Genomic DNA, 26352 nt, shown 5'->3' with positions numbered 1-26352 from the left:
TGGCTCATAGGCTCTAGAGAGCAGGCTCAGTAGTTGTGGCACACGGGCTTAGTTGCTCCGCGGCATGTGGGATCTTCCGGGACCAGGGCTTGAACCTGTGTCCCCTGCTTTGGCAGGTGGATTCTTAACCACTGCACCACCAGGGAAGCCCTTCTGCCCATTTTTCGATTGGGTTGTTTGGTTGTTATTGAGTTGTGTGAGCTGTTTTGTATTTTTGGAAATTAAGCCCTTGTCAGTTGCATCATTTACAAGTATTTTCTCCAGTCCGTAGGTTGTCTTTTGGTTTTATTTATGGTTTCCTTTGCTGTATAAAAACTTGTAAGTTTGATTAGGTGCCATTTGTTTATTTTTGGTTTTATTTCTATTGCCATGGGAGAAGGCCAGTTTGATTCTTGTTCCTTTGCAGATGAGCTTTTTTGTCTTTGTTGTCTGAAATTTCCCAGTGATATAACTTGGTGTGGGTCTCTATTCATTTGAGCACTGAGTGCCCCCTATTAGTTGGAAGACTCTATAAATCTATTAGTTTATTAAATCTTTTAGTTGTGGAAAATTTATATTTCTCTGAAAATTTACTCTCTTCAAGTTTTTTTTCCTTTTCATCCTGGAATTTTTGTTAGTTAAATACTGACCTCCTGGACTGATGCTGTGTGTTTTTGGTTAATTTCTTGTCTCTGTTTCCTATTTCTACTTTCTAGGTTTTGTCTCCACCATATAAAACCTTATACTGCCTTTTTTTTTTTTTAAAGAAGATATTGGGGGTAGGAGTTTATTAATTAATTAATTTATTTTTGCTGTGTTGGGTCTTCATTTCTGTGCGAGGGCTTTCTCTAGTTGTGTTAAGCGGGGGCCACTCTTCATCGTGGTACACGGGCCTCTCACTATCGCGTCCTCTCTTGTTATGGAGCACAGGCTCCAGACGTGCAGGCTCAGTAGTTGTGGCTCACGGGCCTAGTTGCTCCACGGCACGTGGGATTCTCCCAGACCAGGGCTCGAACCTGTGTCCCCTGCATTAGCAGGCAGATTCTCAACCACTGCGCCACCAGGGAAGCCCTATACTGCCTTTTTAGATTTTTTTTTTCAAGAGTCTTTTCTTGTACTCTTTTCCCTTTTCACAGCTTCCTGTCTTGCTTTATGAATGCAACATCTTGCCTTTCTGAGGATCTGAGTTAGAGAGCTTTTCACAAGTTCTGTTCTGTTTTATGAATTGTTTATTACTTTGTCACATTTCTTTAACTTTTTGTTTCCTCGTCTCTTTCATGTTACAGATGTTTGATTCTGATTTAACCAATCAAATGGAAGAATGAAGCAATATGAAACTGATTGGGATCTCTGTATCTAGACAGGGTTCGTCAGCTGGTGAGCTTTGCGTTAGGGTGGGCAGTTAGGGGACCCTATTAGCCTTGGTCAGTGGTTCTAATGTAATAGCTGCCGTTAATTCTCTCCAGACTATTTAATTTCATTAAAGAAGGACCTGCCAGAATTTTTTGGTTTTGTTAATTTCCTTTGTTTATTTTGTTTTTTTAATAATGTAAAATCTCAAAGGTAACCAGGAATGTGAAGAGGGTCAATGAGCTAGGGTCTAGAAATGTTCAAGTGGTCATCTTTCCTGCACTTCAGGGTGAAAAGTTAGGGTACAGAGTAGTATAGCAGAGAGTAGCCCAGATATTGGAGCCAGACTGTTTGGGTTCAAGTCTGGTTCTGCTACTTAGTTATAGGAAGCTACTTAACAAGTTACTTAACCTTTCAGTGCCCCACTTTTCTCATTTGTAATTTTTGGACAATAATAGTACCTACCTATTAGGTTGGTAAGAGGACTTAGTTAAAAATGCATATTAAATAGTGGCATTTAGTAAAATCTCAGAAAGTGTTAATTTCTTTTTCTCCCTTCTAGTAATAACAATTATGGTGGTGATTGCCCACAGCAGAAATTTTGGTGGGATTAGGTAATTTTAGATTGTGTTTTTCTCTTTAGAACCTCAAAGTGGTATCATTACTTGAAGTGCTGAGATGTATATGGGCAAATGTTTTCATAAAAGTCTTTCAAAGGTCCTCATCTTCTCTCCAAGAAAGGATCTCACTCAAGATAACTTGATAAAAGTAGTTTTGGAGCACAGCCAGAAAACTAGCAATGAAAAAATACCATTTTCACACCCAGAATCTCTATGTACAATCAGAATCATATGTGCTCAGGGTGTTAGGAAGCTTTGTTTCCATACAAAACACTCACTGACAATCCTACTTCTTGAACTTGAGAAACACTGAAAGTTTCTTTATAAATGGATATCTAGGGCAAGACTGGCAGGAGGAAATAATTCTTGAAAAAAAAATTTTTTTTTTCTTTGTTTCGAGTGTTGCCCCAATTATGGTGGAACACTGAGATTTTCCTTACCATACTGTCTGAAATTACTGAATTTGTAAAATTCAGGTGAGTTGAAGGAATAAAACTTTTTTTTTTTTTTTTTTTTGGCTGTGTTGGGTCTTCGTTGCTGTGTGCGGGCTTTCTCTAGCTGTGGTGAGCGGGGGCTCCTCTTCGTTGTGGTACACAGGCTTCTCATCGCGATGGCTTCTCTTGTTTCGGAACACCGGCTCTAGGCGCGCAGGCCTCAGTAGTTGTGGCACGTGGGCTCAGTTGTGGGCTCACGTGGACTCTAGAGCTCAGACTCAGTGGTTGTGGCGCATGGGCTTAGTTGCTCCGTGGCATGTGGGATATTCCCGGCCCACGGGTTCCCGAACCCGTGTCCATTGCATTGGCAGGCAGATTCTTAACCACTGTGCCACCAAGGAAGCCCGGCAGGTGGATTCTTAACCACTGCGCTACCAGGGAAGTCCCAGTAAAACTCTTGTGTAGTGGTTCTTGCCCTCCTCCCCCCAAACTTGACCCTTATCTGAACTAAGATGTTTTAGTTTGGGTTATTTATCTTGTTTTTTTCCTTCTCTCACATAGTGGAGGAAGTTCTTAGAATCTATTATTGTTACTGTTATTATAATCATATAATTTACATTTTAAAATGGAAACACACACAAAGGTAGAGTCACTGAGCCCCTATATATGTACCAGTTAGTTTCAATATTTTGCCATACTTGTTTATTCTTGTCCCAATTAAATTTTTTTAAAGCAAATTCTAGATATCATGTCATTTTAGACCTAAATACATCAATATGTGTCTTTAAAACATGATTTTCCCCCATAACCACAATACCATTATCCTACCTAACAAAATTAACAGATTGATCTGACACCTAGCTTCTGAATTTTACTCTCCATCTTAGTATCGTAAGATTCCTTTATGTCATCTAAAACCCAGATATGTTCAAGTTATATGTGGTATCATTTTTAAATGACTTGGTTTTCATTTACATAAAAATATTTGCATCTTGCAAGTATTTGACTTTCTAACTTGTTATGGAAAATTTTAATCACATAAAAGTAGATGAAATGCATTAGTAAAGCCCCATGTACTTATCACCCAGCTTTGACAGTAATCAAATCATGCCTAATTTTGTTTCATTTATTCCCCCTCTTCTTCCTCCTGGATTATTTTTAAGCAAATCCCAGGTATCATTTCATTTGGAGTCTAGTGCATCTTTAAAAGATAAGGACTCTTTAAAAAAAAAATCTATCTATCTATCTCACCCCCCTTAAATTCCTTAATATCATCAGATATCCAGTGTTCAAATGTCTGGTTGTCTCAGATACCATAGTTTGAATCAGTATCCATATAAAGTCCCTAATTTGCAGTTGGTTGGTAATGACTTTTAATCTAGAGGTTCCCCTTGCTGCCTCTCTCATTTTCTCTCTCCCTTGAAATCTATTTATTAAAGAAATAAGGTTTTATGTCCTTTAGAGTTTCTCAGAGTCTGGATTTTAATGACTCTATCCCTGGGGCTTAGCTTAATTAACACGTTCTTATGTCCTCTGTATCTCCTGTAAATTGGTGATTGAATCTGGAGGCATACTTCCTTATAGAATATATAATACATGCAAATGATAAAGGTTTAAAATGGTACAAAAGGGTATATATTGAAGTCAGTCATTTTCTCACAGTGTACCTTTAGGTGTCTTCCCCAGAAGCAATTATTGTGTGTAGAGTGAATGATATGTTTTTATTAAGCTGTTATATCACCAGTAAGCATACTAAATATCCTAGTAATTCTGAAGATATAAAGATTACTAATTTGTACATTTTAGAATTTGATTTTTTTAAAATTTATTTTTAATTTTTACCTTGTTGTTTGTTTTATTTGGCTGCATTGGGTCTTAGTTGTGACACGTGGGATCTTCGCTGCGGCATGCGGGATCTTTTGTTGTGGTGCATGGGCTCCAGAGCGTGCGAGCTCAGTAGTTGTGGTGCACGGGCTTAGTTGCCCTGTGACATGTGGGATCTTAGTTCCCCAACCAGGGATCGAACCCGCGTCCCCTGCGTTGGAAGGCAGATTCTTAACCACTGGACCACCAGGGAAGTCCCTAAAATTTTTTAATATTTTATTGAAGTGTAGTTGATTTACAATGTTGTGTTAGTTTCTGGTGTACAACAAAGTGATTCAGTTATACATATATATTCTTTTTTATATTCTTTTCCATTATAGGTTATTACAAGATATTGAACATAGTTTCCTGTACTATACAGTAGGACCTTGTTGTTTCTCTATTTTATATATAGTGGTTTGTATCTGCTAATCCCAAACTCCTAATTTATCCCTCTCCCCTTTCCCCTTTGGTAACCATAAATTTGTTTTCTATGTCTGTGAGTCTGTTTTGTAAATAAGTTTATTTGTATCATATTTTAGAGCCCACATATAAGTGATATCATATGATATTTGTCTTTCTCTGTCTGACTTACTTCACTTAGTATAATAATCTCTGGGTCTATCCACATTGCTGCAGATGGCATTATTTCATTCTTTTTTATGGCTCAGTAGTATTCCATTGTGTGTGTGGGGGGTGTGTGTGCGTGTACCACATCTTCTTTATCCATCTGTTGATGGACATTTAGGTTGCTTCCATGTCTTGGCTATTGTTAACAGTGCTGCTGTGAATATTGAGGTGCATGTATGTTTTTGAATTATAATTTTCTCCGGATATATGCCCAGGAGTAGGATTGCTGAATCATATGGTAACTCTAGTTTTTTAAGGAACCTCCATACTGTTCTCCATAGTGGCTGCACCAGTTTACATTCCCACCAGCCGTGTAGGAGGGTTCCCTTTTCTCCACACCCTCTCCAGCATTTATTGTTTGTGGAGTTTTTAATGATGGCTCTTCTGACTGGTGTGAGGTGATGCCTTGATTTGAATTTCTCTAATAATTAGTGATGTTGAGCATCTTTTCATGTGCCTGTTGGCCATCTGTAAGTCTTCTTCAGAGAAATGTCTTTTTTTTTTTAAAGAATCCATGATAAACTTTATTTTTAAAAATTTGTTTATTTATTTTTGGCTGTATTGGGTCTTTGTTGCTGTGCGTGGGCTTTCTCTAGTTGCGGCGAGCGTGGGCTCCTCTTTGTTGCACTGTGTGTGCTCCTTGTTGCAGTGGCTTCTCTTGCTTTGGAGCATGGGCTCTAGGCGCGTGGGCTTCAGTAGTTGTGGCTTGCAGGCTCAGTAGTTGTGGTTCGCGGGCTCTAGAGCACAGGCTTAGTAGTTGTGCTGCGTGGGCTTAGTTGCTCTGCAGCATGTGGGATCTTCCTGGACCAGGGCTCGAACCCATGTCTCCTGCATTGGCGGGTGGATTCTTTTTTTTTTTTTTTTTTTTGCGGTACGCGGGCCTCTCACTGTTGTGGCCTCTGCCGTTGCGGAGCACAGGCTCCAGACGGGCAGGTTCAGCGGCCACGGCTCACGTACCTAGCCGCTCCACGGCATATGGGATCTTCCCAGACCGGGGCACGAACCCATGTCCCCTGCATCAGCAGGCGGACTCTCAACCACTGCGCCACCAGGGAAGCCCCGCGGGTGGATTCTTAACCACTGCACCATGAGGGATGTCCCAGAAATGTAATTTTTTGATTGGGTTGGTTGTTTTCTGTTATCGAGTTGTATGAGCTGTTTGTATATTTTGGAAATTAGGCCCTTGTCAGTCGCATCACTTGCAAATATTTTCTCCCAATCTGTAGGTTGTCTTTTTGTTTTGTTTATGGATTCCTTTGATGTGCAAAAGCTTGTAAGTTTGATTAGGTCCCATTTGTTTATTTTTGCTTTTATTTCTGTTGTGTTGGGAGAGTGAGCTAAGAAAATATTGCTGTGATTTGTGTCAGAGAATGTTTTGCCTGTGATCTCTTCTAGGAGTTTTATGGTGTCCTATCTTATATTTAAGTTTTTAAGCCATTGTGAGTTTGCATATGGTGTGAGGAATTGTTCTAATTTCATTGATTTACATGCAGCTGTCTAGCTTTACCAACACAACTTGCTGAAGAGACTGTCTTTTCTCCACTGTATAGTCTTGCCTCCTTTGTCAAAAATAATTGACCATAGGTGTGTGGATTTATTTCTGGACTCTATTCTGTTCCATTGATCCATATGTCTGTTTTCATGCCAATACCACACTGTTTCGATTACTGTAGCTTTGTGGTATTGTCTGAAGTCTGGGAGGTTTATGCCTTCAGCTTTGTTCTTTTTCTTCAGGATTGCTTTGGCAATTCTGGGTCTTTTGTAGTTCCATATAAATTTTAGGATTATTTGTTTTAGTTATTTGAAAAATGTCACGGGTAATTTGATAGGGATCACATTAAATCTGTAGAGTGCTTTGGGTAGTATGGCCATTAGAATTTAATTTAAATAGTGTATAAGTATATGATACCGTTTAAGATGTGGCATTTTCTTTTTGGTGAAGCAGAATTTTTAAGGTGAGGTGGTAGCTAATTAGAAATTGTTTAAGCTAGATTCCTTGGCACTGCAGTGGACTACTCTTCACACAGTGAACAACATGAAAAGTAACCCTGTTAAGGGAAACATTAAAAAGAATCTTTATTAACATTATTCAATATCTGATACAGTTAGCTTTATTTTCTTAAATATGAAGATAGTGGAGTTCTGTGGTTTCTTCATGTAAAATGAGGGCAATATTTATATCAATGGGCTTTGGTGGGTCTTGAGTGAGAAAGCTCCTAGCACAATACCAAGTGTGGAAGAGATACTTGAATGCTAGCTTCCTTTTCTATAAGCATGGCCATAATTAACCGTGAGACTCTTCTGCTTAAGTAGAATATTTTGGGTACGAGATGGGTGGCCAGGGAAACCATACCCAGTTTAAAGGGTTAGATTGGGTCAAGAACAGGTCTGCTAGAGTGAGCCAGGGTGTACAATCTGAGTCACTTGGTCAGGACAGGTTGTGGAACTGGTGGTTAGAACAGGTGAGTTATGCCACATGTACCCATAGTCCACTACTATTTCTTGTGGTCTCTCCCCCCCACCTCAGCCCCCTCCCCAGTGGTTTTGGTGTATGATAGACAGTACAGTTCAGAAGATAGGCATTAGATCAGTTTTAGGCGTACAGGAAGAACAGTGATTGGATTACTGGGAAGACAAGCAGCAGGGGGGACCATGGGAAGCCAGGGACCAAGCAAGCTGACTGGCCAGAAGATGTAGATGTAGCTCTAGCTGCACAAGAGCAAGCTGGTTACAAAGTTATATGCAGAAAGTCTAATGAGAACAAAAGTAGGGGAACACTTTCTGGCTCCTGAAATGATAGTTTCTTTCATGAGACCAACCCAAAACCAATTTACTGGTAAGAGTATTCCAACTAAGCTTCTAGGTTTGAATTGTGGGACATCAGCTGGAGATGACTTTTGGATTTTATTTCTGTTTACCAGCTAGATCAGACATTTGGGCCTGGGATAATGACCATCTGTTAATTTGCCTCTGCTTGATCATGTAGGAAATTTGTATGATGTTAGGCTAGTTAATAGGATAGAAATGTAAATGCCTTTGCTCACATCAAGTGATTTCGTAGTATTTTGTTTGGGAGAAAGTATAGAGATAGCGGAGTGTTCTCAAGGAAACTCCCTTTAGTAATTTTTCTCATAGCTAGACGTGGGTCTGAATACTCTGTGACTATAGTAGGCTTTATAATTAGAAAGTAGTGCTGGGACTTCCCTGGTGGCGCAGTGGTTAAGAATCCGCCTGTCAATGCAGGGGACACGGGTTCGAGCCCTGATTCAGGAAGATCCCACATGCCGCAGAGCAACTAAACCCGTGTGCCACAACTACTGAGCCTGTGCTCTAGAGCCCGTGCTCCGCAACAAGAGAAGCCACTGCAATGAGAAGCCCGTGCACCACAATGAAGAGTAGCCCCCGCTCGCCGTAACTAGAGAGAAAACCTGCGCGCAGCAACGAACACCCAACGCAGCCAAAAATAAATAAATAAATATTTTAAAAAAGAAAGTAGGGCTAAGTGGTTACTTACTAGATATGGGAAACAAATTGTATGGTGTTTCCTGGGTTTAGAGAAGAATTGATTAAAGGATAAGAAGTTGTTTTCCCGTCTTTGGCAAGGTTCTTTCTAAATCCAATCTAATAGTCTTTGGGCAAATATGTCCAAGTATAAGGGACTTGCCTGTGATTTGAACTAAATCTGTTTCCTTTTTCTGGTGAATAATGGAATAGTAAAGGGGCTAATAGTTGTCAGCTTGTGGAGGGATTCTGAGGCAAGTAAATCTTGCCACCACTGTTTGCTCCTAGTGTTCCTTAATTTAAGCAGGTAGTTTTATGTTCCTGTTCTAGAACAACTCTGAAAATAATATATTGGATCAGAGTGGAGTGTAAGAAATAGTCAAGGACATTGTGCATTCATTGACTGGAGTAGAAGGTACCCACATGGCCTACATTATTCTCATACAATAGAACAACCTAGTTAAAACAGATAAAAAATATTTTAATACGTATTAATTTCTAGAGTTCTTTAAGACCCTCCCCCTCTTTTAAGCACAAGCTGTTCATTCTTTTAGATAAAATTTATGTGCTGTCATCATTACAGGAATTGCTCCAGCTGTTGAAAACTAATTATACTAGAGTGAGCACTTGTTTTGGTTTGCTTTGAACAAAGTAGACAACACCTATCTGCATGATTATAGTATCAACTGGGTATTGTGCTGAGTGATCTAATCCTCACCACAACTCTGAAATATCAGAAGTAGTGACTTGCCAAGGCCATAGAACTAAGAAATGGTTATTCTTAGAGTAGAATCCAGGCTTTACTAGAAGTGAGGTGAAATTTTTAAGTAATTTACTGTATCTAAGGCTATGATATCATAATTTACTAACTTTTACCAGGTTTTACAAATTAGAATTTGATAGCTGGGACAACACCCCCCTGTGCCCCCCAACATGGAGATAAACTAGGATGGGAGTCTCTAGTTTCATAGGCATTAGCCTGTGGGGAGCTGTTGGGAAGGGAAGAATTTGAATCCCCTTTCTATTTCTGTAGTTGTAAAGTTTCTGGAACTTTTGGAGCCATGGGAACATGTTTTGTTTTTCCTTATCCCCTTAATTTCCTTCTCCCTCATCTTTCCACTCCCACTCCCCAATAAAAATAAACATATTTGTGAAAGAGGGCTAAGGGTATTGTGAATCCAGCAGGTTCAGACAAGTGTTGTAAGTGTGAAGGGCAGGAAGCCATGTTTGCTAGGACCAAGTTACTGCCTGAGAAGAAATGTGTCCTTAGAGAAGAGAAAGCCTGGGTACAAGTGTAGTAAAGAGGGAGACAATTTCAGTTACTCTTGAAGACTGTCATTCGTGTGGATCCTATAGGGCTAACGTAAAGAGGAGTTGTCTCACTAGACTGATGGAAGGCCCTCGTTGTTCTGTGTCCAAGTGGATCAGAGGTATTTTCTTTCTGAACTATAGTGAGTGGTCTGTTGAGCACATAGGAGCTGAGTGTGGAGTCTTAAGTAATAGTCAAGCACATTGTACATTCATTGACTGGAGTAGAAGGTACCCACAGTGGCCTGGGTTGTTCTGATACAATAGAACAGATAGAAGAGAACAACAAAAATGAAACAATTCTCAGTTCTTTAAATTTTAGCAGTTTGTTTTGAGATCCATTTATAATAGTAAATCAATTTATAGGTGAGTTGAATCAACAAGTTTTTGCTTGGTTGCTGTTGCAACTCTAATGGTTCCTTTCCCTACTGGGAATCCAGGTGGACATTTTTAGAGAGGGAGAGGAATTCCTCAGGTCCACACTGGGTGTGGCAGAGTGGAATTGGAAGCTCACTTCCAGATGCTTCCTCAGACAAAACTTGTTCCCTTTGGGAGGCTGCTGGGTGATGCCCACTATTCGGAACAACTAACAGTCCTGAGAACCCATAGCAGCACGTAGTAGGTGCTGAGTCGACAGACTTTGTTAATTGAATAAATGATTCCATTGGGACACAAAAAGCAAGCCTTGAGGCTGGGAGGGGATCCTCAGTCTTCAAACAGGAGGTCTTGCTCCTTTTTGGTGTGGGTGGGTGAAATGGGGCTTGGGAAGGGAAGAGGTGCATCATGAATTCTTTTGTAAACAGAGGACAACGGGGTGTTGGGAAGAGGATGTGAGCAGGCACATCTCAGAAATTGAACACAGAGAACTCAGTGGCTGGACCCTCACCTCTGCTCTCTCCGTATCACACTGTCTCCCGCCCAGGACACAGGGCAAACAGCTCACCCAGGTGGACTCCGGAGAAAAGTACTTGATTATGTCACCTGGCATAAGTGTTCCACCTGGCATTGGTGATCTGTTGAAAAACATTTGAGATGTATCTCATATACCCCTATGAACTTGGGACTATGAATGTACCAGGGTCTAATACTACGATGGTATTAAATAAATAAACTTCCTCATTTTGCATTTAGGTTTTTCAAACTTTAAGTTTGAAAAGCATGCTGTTAGTCCTTTGGCAAAGCTCTCTGAAGTTGAACAATCTTTGCTCATGGAATGACTTCCCTACCACTGGAGAGGTTCAGGCTGTGTGATCTCTTAGGGGATGGGTTATAAAAATATATTGGTACAGCTGAAACTTACATAATAATTGTACGTCAACTATACCTCAATTAAAAAAAACACTAAAGCTGTATGAAAGGCTGTGTTTTAAAAAGGCACCCCAAATGATCACATCCTAATATTAAAGCTGACTGTGCAAAAAGTAAATTAAAACAAATAATAAAAGGGACTAATGTTTTCCCCACTGATTGAACCCGACAGTTCTTTTTAAATAAATCATTTATTTGTTTATTTATTTATGGCTGTGTTGGGTCTTCGTTGCTGTGCGCGGGCTTTCTCACTGCACCACCAGGGAAGCCCCCAAAAGTTCTTAAGAATGAGGCTGACATTAAAATCTCAAACGGGAAAAAAAAAGAAAAAAAAAATATACATATATATATATGTATATAATATTGAAAATAGGTAACCTTTAGATTATATACACATTTTGTTCATTTATAAAATGTAAAAATTAGGGCTTCCCTGGTGGCGCAGTAGTTGAGAGTCTGCCTGCCGATGCAGGGGACACGGGTTCGTGCCCCGGTCCGGGAGGATCCCACATGCCGCGGAGCGGCTGGGCCTGTGAGCCATGGCCCCTGAGCCTGCGCGTCTGGAGCCTGTGCTCCGCAACAGAGAGGCCGCAACAGTGAGAGGCCCGCGTACCGCAAAAAAAAAAGGAAAAATTAAAGATTTTCCCAAATCTAGAAAAATAAAACTGGGGGAAAGCCTTTAAATTTCTTCTTTTCTCAGTCCTCACCCATGTTAGGTTTTCATGATTCTAATCAATACCTGTGTTTCCCTCCTATTTGGAAATATGGTTACTTCGTACATAGAGTTTTTATTAAAAAAGGGGGTTCAAACCTCCTCTGCTTCCACCATCCAAATGTAAATAAAGCTTATTTCCATTGATTCCATTTCCGTTAACAACTTTAAGTCCCTTTCCACTTACCAGGCAGTGAATTGTTTTTGAAAAGGATGGTTTTTTAGTGTGTTTATATACTCCGGTGGTATTTGCATACACATTTTATTTTTAAAATATATAGCTTAATTCTAATTCATTTGTAACACAGATGTACTACTGATTTGTTCAGCTAAAGCAAACAACAGTCAAAGAAAAACAACCCTTATCCTTTATTCCAGTCGAAATTTTTGGTAGCTTTTATTCTTTGGTTTTCTGTCATATTCCAGGCTATTTGTGAGCTCTCCTGTTATTGCTAAAGTTATAAGAAACTGGCTCTCTTGGGTGAAAGTGGCAGAATTTTGCAGCCTTAAATGAACTTACTGACTTACCATTTGCCCATTCCTGCACATCTTTTCAAGAAAAAGTAGATTTGCTAACATCATTGGACAAGGGGCACAAACAAAACATTATACTTTGGAAGATAGCGGCTGTGTTAAATCTTCGTCATTCTCTTTTGAAAATACTCAAAATACAAAGTAACACCAAAGAGGAGCTTTGATATCACTGTGGAGTTGAATGTCTCATTTGCAAACACTTTTAAGTAACCTTGTATTGTATATAATGGGCTTCTCCTATTAGCTTGTTTGAATATATTGGTGTCTCTTTTTTTCCCCGTTTATGGGGAAAATAAGTGTCTGTGTGAATGGCTCTATGAACAATAGACTTCTCTCACTGTTTTGTGTTGCCTCTTATCCGTGGGCCAAATTTTAACTAGAAATCTATGATTCAAGTGATATAATGAACAACTTTTACTCTTCCCTTTATAAATCAACTATAAGGATCTATATACCAAAGGATATTTGAAAAAAGTAGGAATATGAATTTGAACCCGAGTTTTTAAAGTTTACCTTAGAGGGGCTTATAAACAAATTTTTTCATTTGTTTGATTTTTTGTTAATGAAACAGCTTAAACAAATGTTGATTCTGATCAGAAACTTAAGAAGAGACTTCAGAAGAGCTGAAATTTAAAGTGTTTACAAAGATAGCTCCCTTTTCCTGAGTGCTCACAAGTATTTTTTGCTAGGGACTTTACATGCATGTGTGTTAAGGACATAGAACAGGATTATTGTTGTCATATTATTACTAGACCCACGAGTGAGGTTTTTTTTTTAAGCTCTTTGGGAAGTTCTAATATGCTGCTAAGGTGAGAATGATTGCTCTAGGAAGATTCACAGATTTCTGGCTTGGGCCTCTGGGTGGATAGTTGTGCTTTTTGAAGAGATAATATGGAAAGAAAGAGGCTTAGTTTGTAAATATGTGGTTGGGTTGGCAGTTGGAAATAGGATCTGAAGCCCAGAGGCAAAGTCAGTTCTAAAGATGAGGTGTGGGAGAATTATTGGCAGCTAGATGGTACTCAAAGTTAGGGGATTAGGTGAAACTGCCTTGGGAGAGCTTGCATGTAGAAGAGAAGACCCAGAATTCTGGGGAACCTTGAGATGTTTTGAGTGGGCGGAAGGAGAGTAACCAGAGAACAAGTGTTCAAAAAAGAAGTAGCAACAAGGGAGTGAGTGATATTTTGGAAGCCAAGGGAGAAGATAGGATCAAGTTATAGGGGACAGACTTGCGTAGCACGTGGTAGGTGCTCCATACATTTTTGTTGCAAGTAGAATTGAATTAGTTTTAAGGAGTCATAAGTTTCCACTGGATTATCAGTTAGGAGGCTGCTGGTGACCTTGGTAAAAATAATTTAATTGGAGTAGTATTTCTCCTACCTTACTGTGGCCTCTTCTTGGTCTCTTTTGTAAGTTTCCTATCCTAACTATCAGAGTTTTGTAGGGCTTTGCTGTAGGTCATTGATTCTCCCAACTGTGGTTCCCCAGACTTGCCACATCAACATCAACTTGTTAGAAATGAAAATTCTCAGGTCCCACCCAGACCTACTGAGTCAGAAGCTCTGGGGATGGGATCCAGCCATCTGTGTTTTAACAAGCCCACCAGGTGATTGTGATGCTTATGAAACTTGAAAACCAATGTTTTAAGACCTTTTCTCTGTCTGTGCTTTCTCCTTAGGTATTTAATCTGTTATCATGGCTTGAGTTACCATGCTGTATGCCCAAACTTCCAAATTTATCTCCTTGGTCCAGTTCTTCTGAGGACCAGGTCCACAGATCCAGCTGCATGTTAATTCATTTTGACTTTGATATCTCATAGTCATAGGGACTATCGTCCACACAGATGTTCACACTAGAAACCTAAGCTTGATCTACTTTCTTACACAAATACTAACAAGTTCTAACGACATTCTACTTTACTGGTTTATACACATAAATGAAATAGTGATAATATTAATAATATAATGAATAAATGCCTCCTAAGTTGTGTGAAACACGTCTTTCAGGAAGTCCTAATTCTCAGAGCTGCTAATAAGTGATCAACCTGTCTTGCTGAGTGTGATTCCAGAGTTTAAAGGTTAAAAGTGTTATAAAACCTGGTCTCTAAACCCAAGTTGAGTACTTCACCTAGTGCTCAACCAAAGAAACTTGTGTATAAATTTATAATATATCTGCTTACTGTATAGGATTGAATATATAAAACTAGGTCAGTTGTAATTAATTGATAGGCAATTTCCAGGAAAGGGTGGGTTTTGAAGTGTTAGAGTGTGGGGGGCTTTGGGGCCAGAATGCTTTGGTTCAAGTCATGATAACACCACTTGCTGTGACCTTGGGCAAGTTACTTTGCTCCACTATGCTGCAGTTTCCTTATCTGTAAAATGAGGATAGTAACTGTCCATACCTCAAAGAGTTGTTAGGATTAAATATAATAAATAAGGGTTTGGAGTAAGAAGTGCCTGGCACATAGGTAAAGGTTCAGTAAATGCAAGCTACATTATTACTATCTCTTCCACTTATTCACTGTACTCCAGCCATTCTTAAATTCTCTTAGCTACTAGCAGCCGTTCAGACGTGCCATGCATGCACTTTTATGTTTTAAAACGCTTATGCATCCAGGTCTTCACTAAACTCTCCTGATTCTCCAGATTAGGTTAGGATTCCTTTTATATGTTTCCTTAATACCCTGTTTTTTAAAAGTAACAGCTTTATTGAAACATAATTCACATACCACACAATTAACCCATATAGAGTGTACAGTTCAGTGCTATTCACAGAGTTGTGTAATCATCACCAAAATCAATTTTAGAACATTTGATTCAAGTCATGAGAGTACTACCTGCTATCATGAAGGTACCAAAAAGAATCCCTGTACTCATTAGCAGTCACACGCATTTCCCCCATCCCTCCAGCTACTAGCAACCACTAAATCTACTTTCTGTCTCTCTAGATTTGCTTATTCTGGACATTTCGTATAAATGGAATCATACATTATGTGGTCTTTTGTGTCTGGCTTCTTTCACTTAATGTAATGTTTTCAAGGTTCATCCATGTAGCACATATCAGTACTTCATTCCTTTTTATGGCTGAATAGTATTTCACTACATGAACATACACTATTTATTCATCAATTGATGGACATTTAGGTTGTTTCTACTTTTTGGCTATTGTGAATAATGCTGTTATGAACATGCATGTACAAGTTTTGTGTAGATACATGTTTTCATTTCTCTAGAGTACATAACTAAGGGTGGAATTGCTGAATCATGTGGTAACTCTCTCTGTTTAGTCTTTTGAAGAACTGCCAAACTGTTCTCCATGGCTGCTGTATATTTTACATTTCCAACCCGAGTGTATGACAGTTCCAGCTTCTCCATATTCTTGCCAACAATTATTATCTCTTTTTGATTCTAGCCATCCTTAAGTGGATGTGAAGTGGTTTCGATTTGCATTTCCCGGATGACTAATGATGTTGAGCATCTTTTCATATGTTTATTGCCATTAGTATATCTTCTTTGGAGAATGTCCTTTCCTCATTTTAAATTGAGTTATCTCTTTGTATTATTATTTCTTTGTATTATTTGTATTTCTTTGTATTTTATTGAGTTATAAGAATTCATTATATTCTAGATACAAATCCTTTATCAGACATATTATTTGCTGCAAGTATTTTCTCCCATTCTGGGAGGTTCTGTTTTTTACTTTCTTGACAGTTAAAATTAAAAGTTCTAAATTTTGGCAGAGTTTGTTTTTTCTTCTGTTGCTTATACTTTTGGTGTCATATCTAAGAAACCATTGCCTAATCCAAGGTCATGAACACTTAGAAGTTTTATAGTGTTAGCTCTTATTTGTTTTATAACTCTTTTTCTGTCTTCCCTGTTAGAATGTCAGCACCGCAGGAGGGCTTGGATGATGCTTATCTAATTTATTTGTTGTTTGGAGCTCGTTTAAGTCTTGGAAAATACTAAGTGTTCAATAATGATTGTTAGTTGTTTTGGAAAGGCAGACTTTAAGGAGCTATTATCAAAATGTATTTAAACACCCTAACTTGAAACACTTTTCTATTTTTTCTTTGAAAGCTAGGAACTGAAATATTGTATTTTGTTGGTGTTGCCAGGAGTTGTATTTATACTGCCGAGGGTTTAGGAGACTTAAAATAAGTGCGTTTATTATGATTGCCTTCCTTAGTTCTCAGAACTTGTCTCTCTTTAGGTTACAAAATTGGGCTTTGTATCTGTACAAAATTGGGCAAATTGCATTTGCTTTTAGCCTTGGAGAGTTTTGTTTATTACTCTGGTCTCCATCAGTGATTCTAGAATAAACCAATGAGCAAGTCCCATGTTTCTAAACTTCTCTGTTTCCTTGTGATAAACAAAACTTTCATGCCACTTTCCAGGAGTCTGATAAACACCCGCAGTAGGTGTTGAAAGACAGATTCTCTTTACTGTTTATTTCTACTAGGAAAGAGAATTTTGTAGGGGTTTGCTACCACAGATTGTTACTCCCTCCTGTCATACTAGATATGGGGTTAGGGTAGCATCTGAAATGAGGGCTTTGGCATATATTAAATTCAACTGTTGTGACTTTCTTTCGAGGTTAATGTATACTTTGTCATTATAAAACTGAATACTTAATCTTTTTATATATATTTAATTTATTTATCTATTTATTTTGGCTGCATTGGGTCTTTGTTGCTGTGCGCAGGCTTTCTCTAGTTGCTACTAGGGGCTACTCTTCGTTCGTTACTCTAGGGGCTACTCTTCGTTGCGGTACGCGGGCTTCTCATTGCCGGTAGCTTCTCTTGTTGCGGAGCACGGGTTCTAGGCACACGGGCTTGAGTAGCTGTGGCACGCGGGCTCAGTGGTTGTGGCACACTGGCCTTAGAGCACAGGCTCAGTAGTTGTGGTGCACGGGCTTAGTTGCTCCGCGGCATGTGGAGCATCTTCCTGGACCAGGGCTTGAACCTGTGTCCCCTGCATCGGCAGGCAGATTCTTAACCACTGCACCACCAGGGAAGCCCCTGCATACTTAATCTTTTGAGGAGGGAGAACTGACACTTTGATAATGAGTGATTTTATACCTTAGACTATAAAATCCGTTTTTAGTTTCTGTTTTTTAGTGTATTGGTGTTATAAAGTAACTTTAAAATGAAAAGTATCTTGAACTGGTGCATTAACCAGATGTAGGTATATTGCTAGACTTTGGACAGAATCCTGGAGGAATATTCTTAGGATTAAGCTAAACCATGGACGGAAATACCGTCTCATCTACCTTTTTTTTTTTTTTTTAATGTGGGTTTAAGAAGGTCTCAGTAGTGGGTGTTTTTAAAAAATGTGTATGTGTTTGTATGCATTAAACAAATTTAGGATTTTACATCAGAAAATAAATCAAGCTATTTGATACCTTCTAAGGATGCACAAAGGAAAGAATAGTATTTGGATTTATTGCTTAGTTACAGTGACATGTCTGCTGGTAAAGTGATGAAATTGTTTAATGAGTTAGTATGTCTCAATTCTAATAAAATTGGCTATAGGTTTATGTTTATGCTTGTGATTTTAGCTTTTACTATGGTAACCTCCGTTCTACCAGTTAAAAATTTAAAAAGACTTTCCAGAATTGAGTGCTGTACTTTTTATATTGGGAATCGCAGATCATCTCTAATTCTTGAAACACCAGCCCTGAGTTGTCTTAATACCATCACTGTCATTCTCATCCATGAAAAAATCTTTCAGAATATATAAGTTTGGATATTAATTAGACATAATTTCAAGTCATTTTGGGAAGTGGGGCTGGAATCTTTCAATGAATTCTTCTGTATTTCAATTTCCTTATACTCTCCCACCACTTTATTTTACTGTGAGCTTGAATAATTTTATGTTTTCATATGATTTTTCTTTGATCCATAGCAGTCAGTTTTATTGGAAAACAAAAGCACAAAGCAAAATACCCCAAACTGAAGCTTCCACAAATGTCAAGCGATTAGCAGAGTTCCTGTACTTCAAAGTAGTGAGGGTGAGGTGAGGGTTTGATTGAAATGAATGATTTATTAGTTTTCTATGTTCTGTTCAATTAAGCTGTTTTTTCTTTTGACCTTTAAGTAGGTTCCAAATACATAAAACAGAGTGAGTTCATTTATATTTTCTAATTTGCTTTAAAAATAATTTATTATTTATAATAAATAATTCTGAAAAGATTTACAGCATTATACTTGCTTTGGGCAGTTTTTTGGAATGCCATTTGGAGACATGAGATGTACCTCTGTTTTGCTTTTTGCAGTGCTTTGGGTAAGTGCTAAACTTCTTGCATCGTTCTCACCGAATTTACAGGGTAAGTTTAAAAGTATGGCCTCAGTCTTAACGATAAATGATTGTGCCTAAAGTCACTGTAAATAACAAATAATTTAGGTGGCCAACCTTTATTTATTTGGTTGCACCAGGTCTTATTTGTGGCAGGCAGGCTCCTTAGTTGCGGCAGGTGGCCTCCTTAGCTGCAGCATGTGGGCTCCTTAGTTGCAGCTCCAGGGCTCCTTTAGTTGTGGCTCGCCAGCTCCTTAGTTGTAGCATGTGAACTCATAGTTGTAGCATGCATGTGGGATCTAGTTCCCTGACCAAGGATTGAACCCAGGCCCCCTGAATTGGGAGTGCAGAGTCTTATCCACTGCACTGCCATGGAAGTCCCAGTGGCCAACCTTTTTTTTTCTTTTTTTAAAATTTTTATTTATTTTCTTTTTTGGCCGTGTCGGGCAGCATGCAGGATATAGTTTCCCGACTAGGGATCGAACCCATGCCCCTTGCAGTGGAAGCAGAGTCTTAACCACTGGACCACCAGGGAAGTCCCTAACCTATTTTTTAAAAAGTATTTATTTATTTAGCTGTGCCAGGTCTTAGTTGAAGCACACGGGATCTTTGTTGCGGCATGTGGGATCATTTACTTGCGGCATGTGGGATCTAGTTCCCTGACCAGGGATCGAACCTGGGCCCCCTGCGTTGGGAGCGTGGAGTCTTAACCACTGGACCACCAGGGAAGTACCATCCCAACCTATTTTTATCGTAATCTTTTTTCTAGGTTTGGAGCTCTGTGTGAGGCTGGTTTTCAAAATACACATTTTAAAAAGATTTGTTAAAAATATGGGTTTTATCTACCTTGTGATTTTTGGCAGAAATTTTCATAAATGGTTCCTATTCTTAGAGCAAAATAGGGCAGTAGATATTGAACCTACTGAGGAGCTGCCCAAGAAGAGAGAGCTTAAACTCTGTGGGGTCTTTTAAAAACAGCGTGTCTGGGCTTCCCTGGTGGTGCAGTGGTTGAGAGTCCGCCTGCTGATGCAAGGGACACGGGTTCGTGCCCCGGTCCAGGAAGATCCCACATGCCGCGGAGCGGCTGGGCCCGTGAGCCATGGCCTCTGAGCCTGCGCGTCTGGAGCCTGTGCTCTGCAACGGGAGAGGTCGCGACAGTGAGAGGCCCGCATACCGCAAAAAAAACAAAAAACAAAAAACAAACAAAAAAAATAACAGTGTATCTGAGAAGATACTCCCCTTTCAGTTTAGTTTGAGCAGTCGCTCTCTTGTACTAGCTATTAACCTAAAATAGAAGTTCTAATTAATGCATTAGAATTGTATCTGAACGTAATATTTCATAAATATGGGTCTTAAAAGCAATCTGAACGTAATATTTCATAAATATAGGTCTTAAAAGCAACCTATTAAAATTGTTGTATAAAAGTTTTCACTGAATTTTATCCCTCATATTTTTTCCATTTTACTACTAATAGTACTATGTTTGTATATAAGGCTATGTTGATGTAATTATGGTCATATCATTGTTTAAGCTCTTTTTTGTCCCTTTTCTGATTTTTGCCTTGAAGCCAGTTAACAGAGCATCAACTATTGTAATTAATTTAGATTGAATACATTGCTTAAAATATTGACATGCCACAATGACAGATAAAGTGCTGCATTTTAAACCTGTGTAGTCTAGTCGTACAGAGTAGCTCACTGTTTTATCAGATAAATTTTACATTCTAGCTGAAAGGCCTACTTAAATATATGTGCATGTATATAATACATAGTCCTCTTCCCAGTCATTTAAAAAACAATTAGCTTATACTGTGCTTGAAAGTAAGCCATGAAGTTATGTGATTACCAAATTTTCAAAAACAATTGCTTAATGTTTTGAACTTCATTATGGTTAGGAAAACGGAGTCAGGAAAACCAGTGGGAGAATAATTTGTTTCCTGAGGAATAGAGCAGTAGAATAGCCACAACAAACCAAGCATTAGGTTTTATGTTACTTATTGCCTTCATTCAGTTTCCATTTTCATTAAATGTTTGTGAAACACCTGGTTTTCTCTAGTTGCAGTGCCTGTGTTTAAAGCTTTCTACTATAGTTGTTTCTACATAGTATCCTTTTTATATGATGTCAAATCTAGTATCCCGTGCATATATTTTAAGTTTACAGATTATACAAGGAAATAATAAGCATCTTTGTGCTTAAAAAAAGGCCATATTTACATCTTAGTAAATGGAACCTTTCTCGACTAGTGCTTTTCAAATAGTAAAAATTTTTATTGTGTAAAGGAGGAAGGGAACTTAAGCATCGGCATTATGATCATTTTTTCCCATATCCTATTAGCTAATTCCAAGATTGTTTAATATGGTATCCACCCATTTCATTTGGCTGCAACCTTTGCTCTTATGAAAGTAAGACTGATTGTTCTGAATTGCTCTGTATATGTGCTTTGGCACAGCATGAAGGTACCCTTAATAACGTTGCCATTGTCTTTAAAACAGCTTGCAGCTATAACTACAAATAAAAGGGTGTGACAGGAGGGCATGACAGATAATGGTTCTTTTTTCCGCCCCTAGTGTTTAACAAATCTGCTTTGGACTGTGAGCCTTTTGTGTTTCCAGGACTACCTACTGTATTTTCTGTATATTGTTCCTAGTCAACTAAAATGTTTGCATATAACTTTGACATGTCTACAGTCGACCACTTTGAATTCTTTTTGTGGAGGCAAGCAAAACAAAATGTGTGGGAAGAAGTTGAGTAGCCTTGCCTCTATTGGCATTTTATTCCCCCACTTGCATACTTAAATATGTACTTAAATTATTTTGTGTGACTGTTGTCTTCCAAATGTTTGTTTGCTTTTGTCTGGTTTAGAAATTTGGGAATGGCCTTTGGTTTTAATTCCCTTCCTTTTTCAAAGCACAATAACACTATCTTTACTGTGTAATTTCTTTTTAAACATGGAAAAAAATTGCTGGCTATTTGATTGGCTTTCTTTTAGATTGCTGAGAGATTCTGCACTGACCATGAATTGAGGATATTATTTGTGTCATACTTCATTCTATTTTAAATAATTTTATCAAGTGACATTGAAACAGGAGGGAAGGGGGCAGGGCACAACCTTTAAAAGAATGACACAGCCATAGTACTTGGTGAAAACTTGTGAGAACCGACTAGGTCCAAGATGGCAGAAGGTTCAACTTCCAGTAGACCTTGAGCCTCATTATACACTCATTGTAATACATTAGCATGCTAAATGACACACCCACCGGCACCATGACAGTTCTGAGGCTAACCATAAAAGGCCGAAAAGTGGGCGGTGGCCCAATTCCTGGAAATCTCTGCCCCATCGCCAAAATAATTGGAATAATCCTCCCACTCATTAGCCTATGAAATTATCCAGCCCATAAAAATTAACCACACCATATGTGAAAGCTTCTTGCCTCTTGACTTTCAAGATGGCCCACACTCTGTCTGTAGACTGTGTTTCTCTCTAAATAATTCCACTTCTTACCTATCACTTCTTTTCCAAATTCTTTTGCGATGAAGCAAGAACCTCAAATTCACTAGGAACAATATGGGGGAAAAAGTAAATATCCATAATGCATAAATCAGAAAAGCTTCCTTACTGCTTTATGAGGTTATCTGAATCCTATATTCCTCACTGACCCTTTTAAGAGAAAGGGATTGACGTTTAATTATGGCAGTCTCATATGGTTGTTAGCATTTATTCCTATTTTACTGATTGAAAAACGGAGGATCAGATAAAACAAGCAGTTTGCATAGAATTACAGGCACATAGCTTGTAAGAGTCTGACTCCAAAGCCAATACTTTTAGTTCTAAACATATTTTCTACTTGAAGTTGAAACAGGTGGGAAGGGAGCAGGGCACAACCTTTGAAAGAATGACATAGCCCGAGGACATGACATAAACTGATTAGAACCAAATGGGTCCAAGATGGCGGACAAGTTGACTTACCCTAGACCTTGAGCCTCAGTATATGTTCACTGTAACATGTCAGCAAGCTAAATGACACACCCACAGGCGCCAAGACAGTTCCAAGGCCAAGCTTAAGGATCAAAAAGTGGGCAGTGGCTGAATTCCTGGAAATCCCCGCCCTTTCCCGAAATAGCTAGAATACTCCTCCCACTCATTAGCCTATGAAATTACCTATCCCTATAAAAACTGACAAACCCGTACCCTGGTGCCTTTCTCACCTGAGATGGAGTGTGTTTCTCCCAAGGCCACTCTTGCCTTCTGAGATGGCCCACACTCTGTCTGTGGAGTGTGTTTCTCTCTAACTAAATCCACTTCTTACCTATAACTTTGTCTCTCACTGAATTATTTCTGTGATGAGACATCAAGAACCTGAGCTTCACCAAGCCCTGAAACCAGGTGTGTGATCTAAGTTGGAAGACTGTGGGTTTTGGCTGGGTTTGAGTCCCGGCCACATGGGTTCAAGTCCCAGTCTGGGTTTTGGCTGGGTTTGAGTCCCAATCTGAGGTGCACGGTTTCAAAGTGGCTTATTTCTAGGGTCAGTTTGTCTTTTGGCAAATCCACTTGATAGCATAAAATATTTAATGTTGTAAATAAATCACAATTTGATGATATTTAAGGTGTACTAAGGAACAAGAATAACTTGCCTTTGATTTCTCATGGAATTAATTGATAATTATTAGCCTTACCTTTAAAGGTACTGCTATAGTATTTTAACATGGATTTTAAAATTTGGTTTTCACATTAAGATTCTTCCAAAGTTGGATTATTATCTTTATTTTACAGATGATGAAACTGAGATGCAAGTTTGAAGTAAGTGCTAAGTATGTCTAGATGTGAGATTCAGGTTTTCAGAAGAAAACAGTGGTTTACTTTAAATAGAACTTGGTGATTTGGAACGAAGATACTTCAGGCAAGCAGTGTCGTCAATTCCTCCTTAGTTCCCTTATCTTTTAAATGAAGAGGTTGAACCAAGTGATCTCTAAATGCCTCTTGCGCGACACGTGGGATCTTAGTTCCCTGACCAGGGATCCAACCTGCACTCCCTGCATTGGAAGGGCAGAGTCTTAACCGCCAGGGAAGTCCCTAAATGCCTGTTTAAATGCTCCAGGATGAGCATACTTTAAAAGCCTCAGCGATCCATGAGCTTGAATGAGAAAAATGTTAGATTCTTGTTTTCACTAATCTCTAACTGAAATGTACCATTTGCTTCAAACCACAGCAAGTCAGCAGTCCCTGTGACTTTGTCATCAATTGACAGTTAGATATTTTTATATTACATTGTAGTTGTTACAGATACCTTGAAAATATTATTTATGTTGGTCATAATTTGGAAATTATGGTAGTTAATAGACTTGTCATTAGAGCTCACTATTTTATATATTAAACAAGAAGTATATTGAATACTATATGAGTTTTAAATATTTTGATAACCGTATAATCGGTTTTCTCAGTGTATGTATTTTTGCTTTAAAAAATAATTCCAGAGTCTATAATGTTTGCATACTGCCAAAGAAGTTTGTAGCACAAAAAAGGTTATATACCCCTGAGCTACACGTTCTCCGCTGTGACTACAAAATGGCCCATGTTGATTCTGGTCGATGTGAAATAACTTTTGGACATTGCTTCTTCAGGGGGCTGTGCGTGGATGGGGGAATCATCTCTGCATTGCTCTCTCACGTTTCCAGAATGAATGGACTATGATTATGTAACTTTCCATGAATATTGAGCAAGCTAGATAGACGCAAAATGGTGATGATAGAAATACATGATCTTCTCTGTTTTGGATATCTTTTTTTGCAAGACTTAAGTTTCTAAATAGTTGTTCCATTTGAGGGATACAGGAAAAGACCTTTTATTTTAGGTTATCTGCTGTTGATTGTCCAAGCCAGGAGGACTAGCTTGCCAAAAACAAGTTACCCGCACAACACATGTACTGCACAAAATATTTCTGAAACAGATGATCAGTTGGAAGGCTGTATCACCTTAAAAACATTTGGGCATTTGCTGCTGAGTTTCACCTTTTTGTGTTGAGTGTGTGTGGTGATTTTTTTTTTTTTCCATTTTTCTTTTGTGCTTGCTTGACTCTTAGTAATTTATGTATTAATTGGTTATGAGGAAGGAAATAGTAAATTCTTCATATTAGTAAGAATTAGGATTATACACAAAACTCAATAGCTTAATTGGAACACAAAGACTGCTAGAGTTCTGTCCTGTGGTGAGTCCATTATTCCATTTGTAATAAGTTTATCTTTAGATTGGGTAGGGTGGGATTTGCATTCCCGAAGTTACAAAGAGTTTCCAGATTCTTATCAGTCAGTATTAGGAGAGATTGTTTTCAATGGTGATAATGAGGCTATTCCCAGGAGGAGACTTAGTCACTGGCAGAATTGTCAGAACCCTGAAATAGTTTGGGAAAACTTAGAATGGAAAAAGCAATCGTTTCAAAAAACAAAATGTGACAAAAAAAGCTGCTTTTGGGGGGAGGGTTAGATGGGGATGGATGGAGGTGGCAAGAAACCAGATGAAGGCCGAGAGCTATCTAGAAGCTGGAAGAGATGAGTATTATTTACCTAAAGCACTCTAGTGTGAACATGAAGTTTTGAGTGTCCTGAGATTAAGCTGGTTAACAGCCACTAATCTGGAAGTATGTTCTTTGTGTATATTGGCAAGGTTTAATTTCACTTCGACAAAAAAAGAAATTCTTCTGGTAGCAGCTTGTTTTTGTTGCCAGTTTGAGAAAAATTTAAGGCTTTTTTTTTTTATGTCAGAGGCATATTTTATTGGCATTAGGTGTACGTATGTAAGGAGTGTTCATGATCCTACAGGCCACATGACCTAGGCTAGGGTTCACTAATTAATAATGAAGACAAAACAGTCTTTGCCATGATTAGGCAGAATGAAGATGAGAAATGTAGACCATGCCTTCAGGTATGTCTGACCCACCTCAATTTTAAGTGCAAAAGGGATCTTTTTTAGATTAGGATTTCTTCATGGCTACCTGCCTGCCAACATAACGAGCTGTAAAACCTTGTTTAGTTTTCATTAAATCCAGAAATGATTCTATAGCAAATCCAAACAAATCCAATCATTCTTAAAGCAATAAGTGAAAACATGTGTAGCTGCTTGAGCTGGACTACATCTGTCTACAGATAGGCTTAGTCCTCTGTGCTAAGCAAATTCCTCCTTGAATATCCTATGCTGACCATGACCACCATCATTGTTCAATCTGGAGGTGCACAGAGGATGTGACAGCATTTACTTATCTGAACTGTGTTTTGTAAACTGACTATAATAACTTTACTAGCTAGATAAGAGTCAACCTGACAGCTATATAAGGAAAGAATAAAAACAAATACCAGATGCTATCCAATTGTGTTTAAATAAGGTATCTTGAAATTTATATGTACTGAAAACTTTTAATTTAGTGTCTGGAATAATAAAGATGTGAAAGAAATTGAATTTGTTGCCCTTAAAGGCACACTCTAGAGTTTGTTGTGTTTATTATTTGAATTTCTCACAGGGTTAAATGGAAAGTCTTTTTTATAGTGTTTTGAAAGAATGTAGGCTTGCAGAGGGAAACCCATTGTGAGATAGGGAGTCATTTGGTGTGGACTGCTGTGGTAACTCCTGGGAGGTAAGCTACCACCATTTCCCAAGCTGCACCAGGTTGGGTATCATATGATACAGGAATATCCCTAAATAATAGTTGGAGTATCTGTAAGATGATTATTAACTTTTTACTGGGCAAGTAGTAAATGTTGTAGAAAAATTGGAAATACCACAAATGAAAGGAGAAAAATTTTCTTGTTGGGAAATCTTGTAATCTGAAAAAGG

The 26352-nt window shown here is 38.6% G+C and overlaps 1 protein-coding gene across 4 annotated transcripts in view; it reads left to right on the top strand.

The window, feature by feature from the left end:
* Nucleotides 1–26352, top strand: part of FBXO34 (F-box protein 34) — an 85942-nt gene that overhangs the window by 21648 nt on the left and 37942 nt on the right. Inside the window, exon 3 of one of the 4 annotated variants that reach the window (XM_082848432.1) lies at nt 1266–1344. The exons of 2 other annotated variants lie outside the window; for them this stretch is intronic. The gene's annotated coding sequence lies outside the window, so the exon portion shown is untranslated. Of the gene's footprint in view, nt 1–1265; nt 1357–26352 lie in introns of all 4 variants that reach the window. One more of the 4 variants, XM_082848431.1, reaches the window with a different exon arrangement.

This window comes from Leucopleurus acutus (assembly GCF_964270905.1).
Source record: "Leucopleurus acutus genome assembly, chromosome: 1".
Taxonomy (NCBI): domain Eukaryota; kingdom Metazoa; phylum Chordata; class Mammalia; order Artiodactyla; family Delphinidae; genus Leucopleurus; species Leucopleurus acutus.
The sequence above is the reverse complement of the archived record's forward strand: the minus strand, read 5'-3'. Positions and strand labels throughout refer to the sequence as shown.